Source organism: Cornus florida, unplaced genomic scaffold (genome assembly GCF_030987335.1).
Source record: "Cornus florida cultivar Cherokee Brave unplaced genomic scaffold, ASM3098733v1 CherokeeBrave_3.0.0_Hap2_Chr07, whole genome shotgun sequence".
Lineage (NCBI taxonomy): Eukaryota > Viridiplantae > Streptophyta > Magnoliopsida > Cornales > Cornaceae > Cornus > Cornus florida.
The window spans coordinates 12406571-12419056 of record NW_026775577.1 but is presented as its reverse complement, the minus strand read 5'-3'; the positions used below and the strand labels follow the sequence as shown (position 1 = coordinate 12419056).

At 34.3% G+C, this 12486-nt stretch overlaps 1 pseudogene; it reads left to right on the top strand.

The window, feature by feature from the left end:
• Nucleotides 1–1738: 1738 nt before the first annotated feature.
• LOC132316263 (uncharacterized) lies at nt 1739–9683 on the top strand (annotated as a pseudogene).
• The last annotated feature ends 2803 nt before the right edge of the window (nt 9684–12486 follow it).

Sequence of the window (12486 nt, the reverse complement as noted above, 5' to 3'; positions counted from 1 at the left end):
ATATAATAATGGGTTTAATGGTCAGAAGGGTATTTTTGACATTTTAAAATTGGGTTAGGTCACATTTGTCACCTGCCTTCAATTAAGTTAAATTTCAGATTGTGGGCTAACGGTTTTAGACTTTTATTTTATTTTTATTTTTATTTTTATTATTTTTATTTTTATTTTTTGCTTGCAACAAATAGGATAATTTAAGGGGTTAAGTGTCAAAACAATAATTCAGGTGAGTTTCTTGAAAGAGAAAGGAAGTTAAAGGAGTTTAGTGCACTTAACCCAATTAAATAAAATTCTCACACCAATCGGTGGATCAGCATGGGAATCTGCAGAGTATAAATGAGCAATTAATTTAGTCATGTAAATTTGCCCAGCTCAATAGTCATATTACTCATTTCACTAGCTATAATAAGGGTCAAGGCCAACCAGCTAGACCTAGACCTCCCTTTTCCATTCTTTTGGTCTTTAGAGCAGCTCCAATGGTGTAAAATTTGAAGATACTGGGCTGAATTTGAATATTGGGCTGCTCCATTGGACTCTTCATAAAGTGGGCCCCCATTAATACAATCTTGATCCAAGTCTCTAAAAATCAAGATTGGTTTGGAGAATTGCGGGCCTGAATGCGGGCCCGCATCAATTTTCTTTTTCTTTTTAAATTCAGGCCCAAACAGTGTTTTAGCCCAAAACACTGTTTGGTAAGGGCTGTTTGGTTGGAAAAAAAAGGAAAAAAATAGTTTTTTGCCTGATTTTGGCCTTTTTTTTTTTTTTTTTTCCTTAAAATAATTGAGCGAAAGAGCCATTAAGGCACTATTTGGCTTGCACAAACAATGCTTTAACGGCTTTTTTGAGCAAAAAAAGTTAAAAAAAAAAATAGATAAAAGTGCTACTTTAAAAAAAAAAAATTGCTTTTTAAAATATTCCTATTGACATATAGCCGTTTTAGGCACAGTTTGGCTGACCCAAACAGTGCCTTAACGGCTATATTGGCACAAAAACCTATTTTTTGAATTTTTTTTTTTTAAATTCATTATATATATGTATTGTTTAAATTTATGTTGTATAGTATTGTTTTTAATAATAAATATTGTATTATTTAATTTTTTTTTTTTATGACATAACCGTTTTAAAAATATAGCCGTTAAGAAAAAGTTAAAAAATAAAATTTATTAAAAATTTAAAAAATAATAAAATATTAATATTTTTGGAAAGCGAAAATGCACCATTGGAGTACATCCGATAGCTAAAATTTAGAGATTGTAAAACGCTGACGTGGCTATTGAAAATGCTGACGTGACCGTGGGAAAATGCTGATGTGGAAAATTCGGAGAGTTCATTGGAGATGCCCTTATAGTTATTAGAGGACCATGCTATTAGGCCATCTGTACCAGGCTCTTCGGATTTTGGCTATCTAAAAACGCCATATCAGCTCTTCCAAGTGTCACATCAGCAATTCTAAGAGCCATGTCAGCAGTTTTCGCTCTCCAAAAACATGCACTGCATCAGACTCTCTGAATTTTCGCTCTCCAAAAAAAATAATAATAATAAATTAAAATTAATTTTTTTTAATTTTTTTTTTTTTTAACTTTTCCTAGACGGCTATATTCGTAACGGCTATATTTTTAACGGCTATATTTTTCATCTTATATAATGAAACTCATTTGCTCATCTGAAAATCATCACTATATTCATCTCTCTCTATTGTAGCAAAATATCATCATCCATCTTTTTCAATTTCGAAATTCAAATGGCTTCGTCATCACAAGCTTTTCCTTTGGCAGACTCTAATTCTTCATCTTCTTCGTCATTTTCTTTGGAAGATGATCCTTTTGGGGCATTGACTCAACAGGATCAAGACGAATTCTGTGAGATTATGAATTCAGTGAGGCCAGAGATAGTTGAACAACTATTTCAAGTCTGTAAAAAGAAGCGGTATATTCATCATGACCTCTCATTATCAACTAATGAAAGACTACTTCGACGAGAATTGCACATATCCGCCGAAGTATTTTCATAGGCGATTTAGGATGCAACGAGAACTTTTTCTTCGTATCCTTAATGATGTCAAAGCTTATGATAACTACTTTGTCCAAAAAAAGGATGCGACTGGTCGTCTGGGGTTGTCTTCTATACAGAAGATGACAATTGTTGTTCGTATACTCGCATATGGTTGTGCAGCTGATCACTATGATGAGTATACTAAAATCGGCGAGAGCACTGCCATTAAATGCTTGAAGGCATTTTGTAATGCTATTATTACTGTGTATGCAGAGGAGTATATGCGCCCACCCAACGAAGTGGACATAGCACGGCTGCTTGAAGGAGGGAAGCAGAGAGGATTTCCGGGTATACTTGGTTCTATCGATTGTATGCACTGGGAGTGGAAGAATTGCCCAGTGGAGTGGCAAGGCACACATAAGGGACGATCTGGCAAGAATATTCTCATATTAGAAGCAGTTGCCTCACAAGATTTGTGGATCTGGCATGCATTCTTCGGAATGTCGGGTTCACACAATGATATAAATGTGCTGGATCATTCCTCGGTATTCAACGGCTTCGTCAATGGCCATTACCTCCGATTAATTATGTAGTGAATGGACATCACTATAAAATGGGGTATTACCTTGGTATATACCCTAAGTGAACAACTTTGATGCAGACCATCCCGCACCCAACCACTACAAAAGAAAAATTATTTGCTCAACGACAAGAGGCAGCAAGGAAAGATGTGGAACGGGCTTTTGGGGTATTGCAGATCAAGTGGGGAATAACGCAAGGACCAGTGCGTTACTGGGAGAAAGATGACGTGCGCCTCATAATGAAAACGTTCATCATCCTTCACAATATGATCATTGAAGATGAGTGTCACGCAAATATGGGAAGATGGACTTCGCCACCAGAGGATGAAATCCCGATTCCCACTTTAAGTCGATGCCCATCAGTTTTAGCGGCACACATATCCTCTTGCTAACTTCAGATTCGCAACAGAGAGACAAATACGCGGTTGAGGAATGATTTGATGAAAAATTTGTGGAACCGCTATGCTGATGAAGATGTTTAATTTATGTTGCATTTTGATTGCTTTTAAGATGTTATGACATTTCGTGTACTAGAATTTTTATTATGTAATGGTTTTTTAAGATTAAAAATAATGAATTGTAATGAATAATGAATTAGAAAATTCTATGGGAATAAGTAGAAAAATTTGTAATTTAAATTATTATTTTTACAAAAAGTGTTAAAAAAAAGCTTTTTTATTTATTTTTGGCCCAAATAAATAAGGATTACAAAATAAGAATTACAAAATAAGGATTAAAAATAATGAATTGGAATAAGAAAATAAGGATTACAATTTAAAGCAAAAAAATAAATAAATAAAACAAAAACAAATTTTAAGGAAAAAAAAACAAAAGCTTTTTGAATTTATTTTTGGCCTAAATAAATTTTTTTTTAAGGATTACAAAATAAGGATTAAAAATGATGAATTGGAATAAGAAAATAAGAATTAAATTTATTTTTGGCCTAAATAATTTTTTTTTTAAGGATTACAAAATAAGGATTAAAAATAATAAATTGGAATAAGAAAATAAGGATGACAATTTAAAGCAAAAAAAAAAAAAAAAAAAAAAAAAAAAAAAAAAAAAACAAATTTTAAGGAAAAAAACAAAAAAAACAAAGCTTTTTAAATTTATTTTTAGCCCAAATAATATTTTTTTTCCAATAAATAGTGCCAAACAATATATTTTTTATTTAATGAATTTTACGCACTGTGCATAGATTAGAGAATAAGACAAAATAGCGGTAGCCCAAAACGGCGCAATTTTGAAGCAAGAAAAAACAAAAAAAAAAAATTTCAGCGATCCCTAGCCCGCTACAACATCCACAGTCCATTCGCTCGCTCAAAATGGACTTTGAAGAGCCCTGCTGCAGCTGGCCTTAGAGCCGAAGACTTCAGCGGAAGTCTTTAGCAGGCATCCATATAGTGGATCCCATCACTATGCATCCCATGGGCCATGGATGCAAAGTCTTCAACCAACTGAATATCATTTTCCTTCTTGACTAAAAGCTAGTTGTGACTCATAATTGACCTTTCAATTGATCCTATTCAGATGGCATCAGCCACAAATTGAGCATCTATGATGTAGGACAGATTTTAGTATTTTTTTAATTAGGTTTATTAGTTTATTTTTACTTTATATTTTTAGACAGTTTTTAGTTTTAGGTAATTTCTTTATATTTTTTAATTTTGTTTCCTTATATTTTTATTTTCTTTTAGGAATTAGTTTCCTTATAGGATTAGATTTTAGTTTTCCTTCTATTGTTAGGTTTGCAATAGCAGAGGGGATCAATGAATTTTATCAATAGAAATATTATATTCTTCTTCAATTCTGTGAACAATCTATTGCTTCTTGACGTAAGCAGGGCGGTTTGAATCCATAAACTTCTGCTATCGCATTACATGTTTTTATTATAGAGAAAACCTAACAATGGAAGGAAACTAAAATCTAATCCTATAAGGAAACTAATTCCTAAAGGGAAACAAAAATACAAGGAAACAAAATTAAAAAATATAAAGAAATTACCTAAAATCTAAAAATATAAAATAAAAATAAACTAATAAACCTAATTAAAAAAATACTAAAATCTGTCCTACATCAATCTATAAACATTCACTATGGTTAATCCTTTCCACAGTAGTGGAAAAGAAGTGCTTCGCATGCGGTTGAAACTTTGGCGTAACAAATCCAAGGTCAAGGATGCCCACATAAATCATCTATAAATCAACTTCTTCAACGCGTTGGGGTGGGGATATATTGGCCTTCTGCAACTAATTCTTTGAAACAGTCAGCAATGGAAAGATGCATCTAGAAGGTAAATATGACTTAAGACTGGTGCCATTCACCTCTCGATGTCAATATCATTGGAGTACATTATCATTTCTTTTCTGTGAATATTTTATAGAAACAAAATGTAACACAATAAAGTAAAGTGACGTGATTTTTTTGTGTTTGGTATAAAATTTTCAAAGGAAAAAAGATAAGGAATGGAAGAATTTTGAGAGAAAATAGAAGGATTGACTAGCAATTTTTAATAAAACATTATTAATACCAAATTTACCCAATTTTTTTATTAAAAAATAAAAAATAAAATAAAATCTATGAAAAAGAGTATTATTGTAAATTCATTAGAATAGTTTCTTTTTCTATTATTTTTCTCAAACAAGATTACTATTCTTTAATTGAATTCTTGGAATGGCATTAAGCTATCTCTTGCTGGAAGGGTGGAATTGGTGAGGACTGTCCTAACTTCTTTCACCTATTTTTGGTGCTCAGTCACTGAAAGTCCTTCATCTGTTATTATGCTTATTGAAAAGAAGATGACAGACTTCTTATGCGGTTCCTCTACCAACACAAAGAAGATTCATAATTTCTTTCTTTTCCTTCATTAATCAACCAAACACCTAACTAATGATGTTATTTCTTTTATTTTCCACCTGCCAGCTTGAAAGATACTATGTAATCAAAATATTCAGTTTTGATTATTGAAATATTATAAATTTTATTCTCCCTCATTGTTTTACACTTCTCAAACCTATTTCAAATCTCATAACCATGACAACTCTTTTGATTTAGCTCTAAAACTTCCATAATGGTTTTCTTCGTTGCTTCCATATGGTTTTCTGCTTTGCTTATTGAAATTGCATGCGAATACTTGAAAAAATGGGGTCAATACAGACATTAATGATAATTACCTACTCTTATTTATCATCACCGGCGGATAAATTCGCCGCCAATCCCATATATCAAATTATATATCGTGTTGTAGACCATCCAAAAGACCTATACCACACTGTTTGTGGACATTATTGATACGTAATATATAGAGAGATGAGAGAGAGAGAGAAACCAGTATTTTTAGAATCCTTTACTTTGGAAGGTGAGGAAGTACTACTATGCTATATCCCTTGGCAGTCTCCATGCATTGCACCTGGTTACTATTTTCTAATATCCCACGAGGTGGTCTGATCCACCTACTGTCCAGTCAACCCTATCGATGTTTGTGCAAAGAAAACAAACAAGGTATTATTATTTCCATGGCCCAAGCTAAATACTCCATAATGGAGTTTTAGAACACTTGCCATCTTCTGGCTAAATACTGTTGTCTATATTCAAATAGTCTGAATGGGAAGTTCGTTAACCTGCTTGTTGCCATGCAGTAGTCCACTTCTTTGGACGATAATGGGTAGGTTTGCAAATATGAGGAGATACATCCTGCTTGGATGCCAATATGTCTCATTATTGTTCTCTTTTTTGATGTCCATTGAATTGCATCGGCTTGTTTGTTGATGTGCATGCAATATGCTTGACTGCCCTCTCAGCCACTCTGATGAGTGACATAGTTCTAGGACTGGATCTAGTACAAATAACTTTTAGTCTCAGGAGTAGTGACTTTGGAAAAATTGTAGCAAAAGTAAGGGCTGTCTCTTCTGTTTCCCACCCAACACCTTACATAATTGGGACCAGTGATGACCTTTATAGAAGAGAAAATAATCATACCAGTTATTTATAGACACAAGTGGTTTGCTTTTGGATATACAAACAATTTGCTGGATTGAAGATCTTAAACTTGATAGCATAATAGTTGACACCTTCTTGATTGACATGACTAATGAATACGCAGTAATTTTTTTATGACGACTAATTTTGCTTTCACGCCTCAACTATCCTTTCTCATTGAATGGAATATGGTCTTTTGTGTGTTGCATGGACTAGGTTACATGTTGGGTGCTATATGCAAGAGAGTTAATCAAATCCTCAAACCAAAGAAATGGACATGGCTATGTAGTCATGTTTTTCAATATATATATATATATATATATATATATATATACTTCATAATGCAGAATGGTGTTTCAACGTAACATAGTGTGTTCAAGATGGGCACTTCACTCATTTTGAACGGATAATGTAATAAGAGAAATTGGTATCAAATATGCTTTTAAGGTGCATGTCCAAGCAGATATCGAACACATATTTCATACCAATGCCCAAGTGTTGTGTGCCCTACATGGATTCTTACACACACCTGGAAGAGTCCATTTAAAATAGGGTCTTCCTTTTATGAAATTGATTCCATACATTTGGCAAACACGGCTGAAAAGTCCACTGGTCATTGTTCTGTTGACATTAGTGCCGTTAAGTTTTTCTTTGGAGTGGATGTCTGTGCAAAAGATTGGAATTGGATCCATGCAGCTTACGCGTAGGTAACAAGACTTATATAGCGATGGGGTGATAAATAAATAATTACAATGTCAACCCTGAACCAACAAAAGCAGATAGACTAATTATGTCATCAGTGTGATTAATTACAATGATGCCCCTGCTGAAAGAGTTTAGCAGTTCTTTTTCTTCTTTCTTTCTCTCTCTCTTTTTATTTTTTGCTTATTTATTTTTTTGGAGCTTTCTCAAATGGAAGAATAATGTCTCTTCGGGTTTTTTTTTTTTTAATGCAGTGTTCTTAAAAGTTGGTGACAGGAAAATGCAAAACAAAAAGTGTGCAATATCATCTTAAGAAATAATTTAACCAAAATCTGGACTGCAAAACCAGACCTGGCAACATTGTGTAGCTAACTTGTATGTTTTAAACTTATTCCTTAACAGAATTCTAAGACTTCTGGGGTTGTCTTAGAAGATTTTGATACTGCCTTCACCAACAAATTCTACAATAGTCACCTTGATGATCTGTGTGAGTTGATCTAAATTCTCGACTCTCTTATTTTTAGAAATCCATCTAAGAATGTACAGTATTTCAAGGCTTTTTATTATTTTCTCATTCAATTGTTGTTCATGCAGCTAATATTAACTCTTCAGCCATAGTGGCAGCCGCCTCCCTTGTTGCCCGAACGCTTTACATTCTTGCCAGTGACAATAAGAATCTAAGTTCTTCATCTCTAAGTGGTATTAATATAAATGCCTCTTTGGTTGAAGAACTTTTGGGTTGTCTATTGAACTGTAAACCAGGTTTATCGTGCGGGCTGGTGACACACTATATTTCACCCACCAGTATCTGCCCAAGTCATTATGTTGGTGTCCTCCTCGGGGAACCTTCTTTCACACCTTCTTCTGGATATGTTGGTGACGTTTCAAGGTTTTTGTGGAATTTTCTGGCTGACAAAACATCTATTCCATCAAATTCTACTTCTGCTTGCCCACATAATTGTAGCAACCAAGGTGAATTGTGCATTAGAACAGAGACTGATGGCAAGGGAGTTTGTGTTGTCTCCACAACCAGGTACCTTCCTAGTAATGTGATTTTAATTGAATCAAACAGTATTGCAATTCATACCCTGAATACCATGGATTTCTCCGATTGCATTGCGGATTGCAATGGGGCATTTTTGGATGTATGTATAACATTTCCATCCTTGCCTCTGTCCTACTGGGTCCTGACCATCTTCCCTTCCCAGTCACGGATAAGACTACCACCCCCCCACTTTGCACTTACAGTAGCTTTGACCCACGACCTTTTACTTTGGAAGGTGAAGAAGTACTACTATGCTATACCCCTTGGTAGTCTCCATGCATTGCACCCAGTTACTATTTTCTAATATACCACGAGGTGGTCTGATCCACTTACTGTCCAGTCAACCCTATCGATGTTTGTGCAAAGAAAACAAACAAGGTATTATTATTTCCATGGCCCAATCTAAATACTCCATAATGGAGTTTTAGAACACTTGCCATCTTCTGGCTAAATACTGTTGTCTATATGCCAACCCTATTCAAATAGTCTGATTGGGAAGTTCGTTAACCTGCTTGTTGCCATGCAGTAGTCCACTTCTTTGGATGATAATGGGTAGGTTTGCAAATATGAGGAGATACATCCTGCTTGGATGCCAATATGTCTCAATATTGTTCTCTTTTTTGACGTCCATTGAATCGCAACGGCTTGTTTGTTGATGTGCATGCAATATGCTTGACTGCCCTCTCAGCCAATCTGATGAGTGACATGGATCTAGGAATGGATCTAGTACAAATAACTTTTAGCTTATTTTTCCATGATTAATTTTTTTTTTCCCCCTTTCTTCCTAGATTTATTTGTTGACTTGCTTGACATAAATAATCATTTCAGGTATGTCCCGGCATATTCAACCCGGTTGGAGTTTGAATCTGAAACTTGGAAGTTGTTGCCCGCTAACGCTTCTGATCCCATGGAGCTGGTGGACCATGTTTGGACAGAGAGCAATTGGGGCCGGATTGGGCTTCGGGTCTACACTGTCCAGGATACAGCTTATGACCGCATGATCTTGGTGGTTGGTCTCAGTTTCACGGTGCTGGCTTACCTTGCTATAGTACTTACCAGAGCCTACATCACAAAGGCCCTGAAGCAGGATTGACATAAATTTCCGTCGGGGTAATATTTTTTGGTGAGAGCTTTGAGCACAGCCGATATGCTAGGCTCCTGCAATTCCTTCCTGATGTTGCTAGACTTCTGGGTGAAATTTGGAAATTTACCCATATGAGAACAATGGGATACAATCATACATGGGTGAAAAGAAAGCCGAAAATCGACTGGACTGTTTCCATTGATCGAAAAACACTCGAATTTTTGTACACTTGCAGGGATGCTGCATTATTCGAGTTGCATCCTTGTTCATTCCTTAGTAATTTATTGGAATTGATGTTATTGAAGTTGATATTGTTGTACCATACAGGTTTCTGAAATTTTTTATCATGAATGGAAATTCATCTCACTTAATTTTCTCTTGGTTTCAAACACAAAGTCAATATCCACCTAGAAAAGAATAGCAAAGTGGTTTCTCTAGGAATTGAACTGTACTTGTGTCCTCACCATTGTCCATTAGAGTTAGTATTATACTCTTGACATCAATCACCATGTCCGTCGTGGTGTGATAGTAACCTTTGTTCACGATTGGGATCCGGCGAAAGTTTTTATTATGTGTAAAATCGGAGATTACAAGTTTTCAGTCTCTCACTCTGTTTCTGTACGAATTTCAAGGTCTTTTTCATTCTCCACTTCAGACCCTAAATGCCCTTATGTACTGAATTACAGGAGAACAATTAGGTTACATGACTCATGAAAAAAAAAATGGGTCAAAATTTTGGTAGACTTGGGCCCACACAAAGTTAGGCATATATCACAATATCACAGTAAAGATGCATCTAGAAGGCACATATGACTAGGATTGGTGACATTCACCTCTCAATGCCAATTTTATTAGAGTATATTATCATTTATTTTCTGTGAATATTTTATGGAAACAAAATGTAAGAAATTACTTTCTTTATCAGTTCCAATTGTCGTTTACATAGTTCCTCTTCAAATAATCATCACATACTAAACTTGTAGAAAAACAGTGTCATCTCAAAATCGAGGGGATGAATGTACATCCACGACACACAACGATTTACAAAGGTCATTAATTCTCAAATTATGTTTGGTAACATATAGTCGGTGACTTATAATTGGAACTAGAGTTGAAAGAAAATTATTTATGCAATTCTATATTTTAAAACACAATGTCAATATCAAATCAGTAAAATCTGTAATGTACATAGCACAATTCAAAAAAAAAAAAAAATTTATAATGATGTGATTGAAAGTTGAGAAAATTGTGAACTAAAAGATAAAATTAAAAAGGGGAATTCAAACCTGAAATTACACCAGGCCAAAAAAAGGAAAAGGTAATCACTTAATTTGTTACATAATTTATTAGTAAATAAAACTGAATCTATTACTTGGAAAGTACAGTGTCCACAAAAACAATAAATATAGAATTTCAAAATTTAATTTAATTTTCAATTATCCTTCTTCAGCAGCCTAAAATAAAATAAAATGGCATCAATCAATTGAAAAAGAGAAACATGAGGAAATGAAGAATGAGAGAAGGAAAGAACCAGAAGAAGAACCGGGCGGGGGGGGGGGGGGGGGGGGGGTGGGGGGGTTTAGGGTGAGGAAGTCTTGCAGCGAGAACATCACAGTGGAATATAATTAATTGAACTTGTTCTTCTTCGTCTTTGTCGTCGCAAGTCGTTGGTGGGATTTTGGCTTTGGAATCATTTGGATTGGATGGTTCTAACTTCTGAGTGAGGCTAGGGCAACGTTGATCTCCGAGAGTGAGAAGTCATCACAAAATGCAACACTACTGCAACCACTGTGCTTAGGCTCGGCTTATTCTACGCTAAGTCACATAATCCTCCTCAAATTTGATTAATTCTACTACTGTCATGCTCCTACTCCCAATTTATGTGACTCTGTTTTTTATTAATTCTGTTGCTCTCCTACTCCTGTTCCTGCTCTTACCTTATGTGATTTAGATTCCACATAAAATATATATATTTTTATTTTTATTCTTTTGTGTTTGGCAAAGGTTGAGAAGAGGTGGAGTCCTGGAGTTTTTTTTTGAAAAATGAGTTGAAAAAAAAAAAAAATCAACTTGCCCCCTTTGCCAAGAAAAAAAAAAAAAATTTAAAAATATATATATATATATGCTCCCCTGATTTTTATTTTATTTTTATATTTTTTATTTTTAACATTAAGTAGTTTTAATTTTCTTTATATTCAATTATATTAATTTTGAAATTTTAACATTGTCCCTCTCAATAATCTAGGTCCTTTAGTTGTAAAAATGGAATTGATGGATATCAAGAATTGGTAATTCAAGTGGAGAAAAAGGGGGAAAACAAAAAATATAATGTATTATACACAGATGATTTTATTTCTTGAACTCAAAATTTTCTGAAGAGTTTTTTACTTTGACTGCTATTCACGCATTTCTAATTAAATTTATTTGAGAACTTCCACATTAAATTAACTATTATTTGTTTTAAGATAAAGAATTCAAGTCCATAATGTTTCAAGTCCAGCCTACGTACAAATACAGTAATAGAACTAACTTTAGGCATTGGGAACTGGTTGACAAATTGACTTCAGTAATTGAATTCTTTGGACTCATACCAACATGCATGTGACCTAGAGGTATAAGACTCCTACTTCTTAAAGTGAGGTTAGGGATATGAATCTCAGCAGAGACAGTGTGTGCACGTCCCAACTAGGAAAAAAAAAAATTCTTTGGGCTTATTGTAGAAGCGTCATCAAGTTCACTATATATCAATTTATGCATGCAGCTAGTTCAAGTAGCTTTCTTTATACTAGTTGTTATCTTCACAGTGATTTTAGAAAAGCAATCCTTCTAAGGAGTAATTTTTACTGAAATAACTTATGAGACTTAAGGATAACAGTATACACATATGACTAGGCTTACAAATTCAAAGAGATCGAAAGACCAGCTAGTTAAGTTTCTAGTAAACATGGCAATTACAAATGAAATAAAATAAAGATAACACATAATGGAGCTGGCCGCCAAAATTAACAAATATTATTACATGACTCACCCTTCCACCAATACTGCAAATTACCGGAGGCCTTCTTCTTGAACTAAAGATGTTTTTTTTTTTCAAATATGCCTCAGCC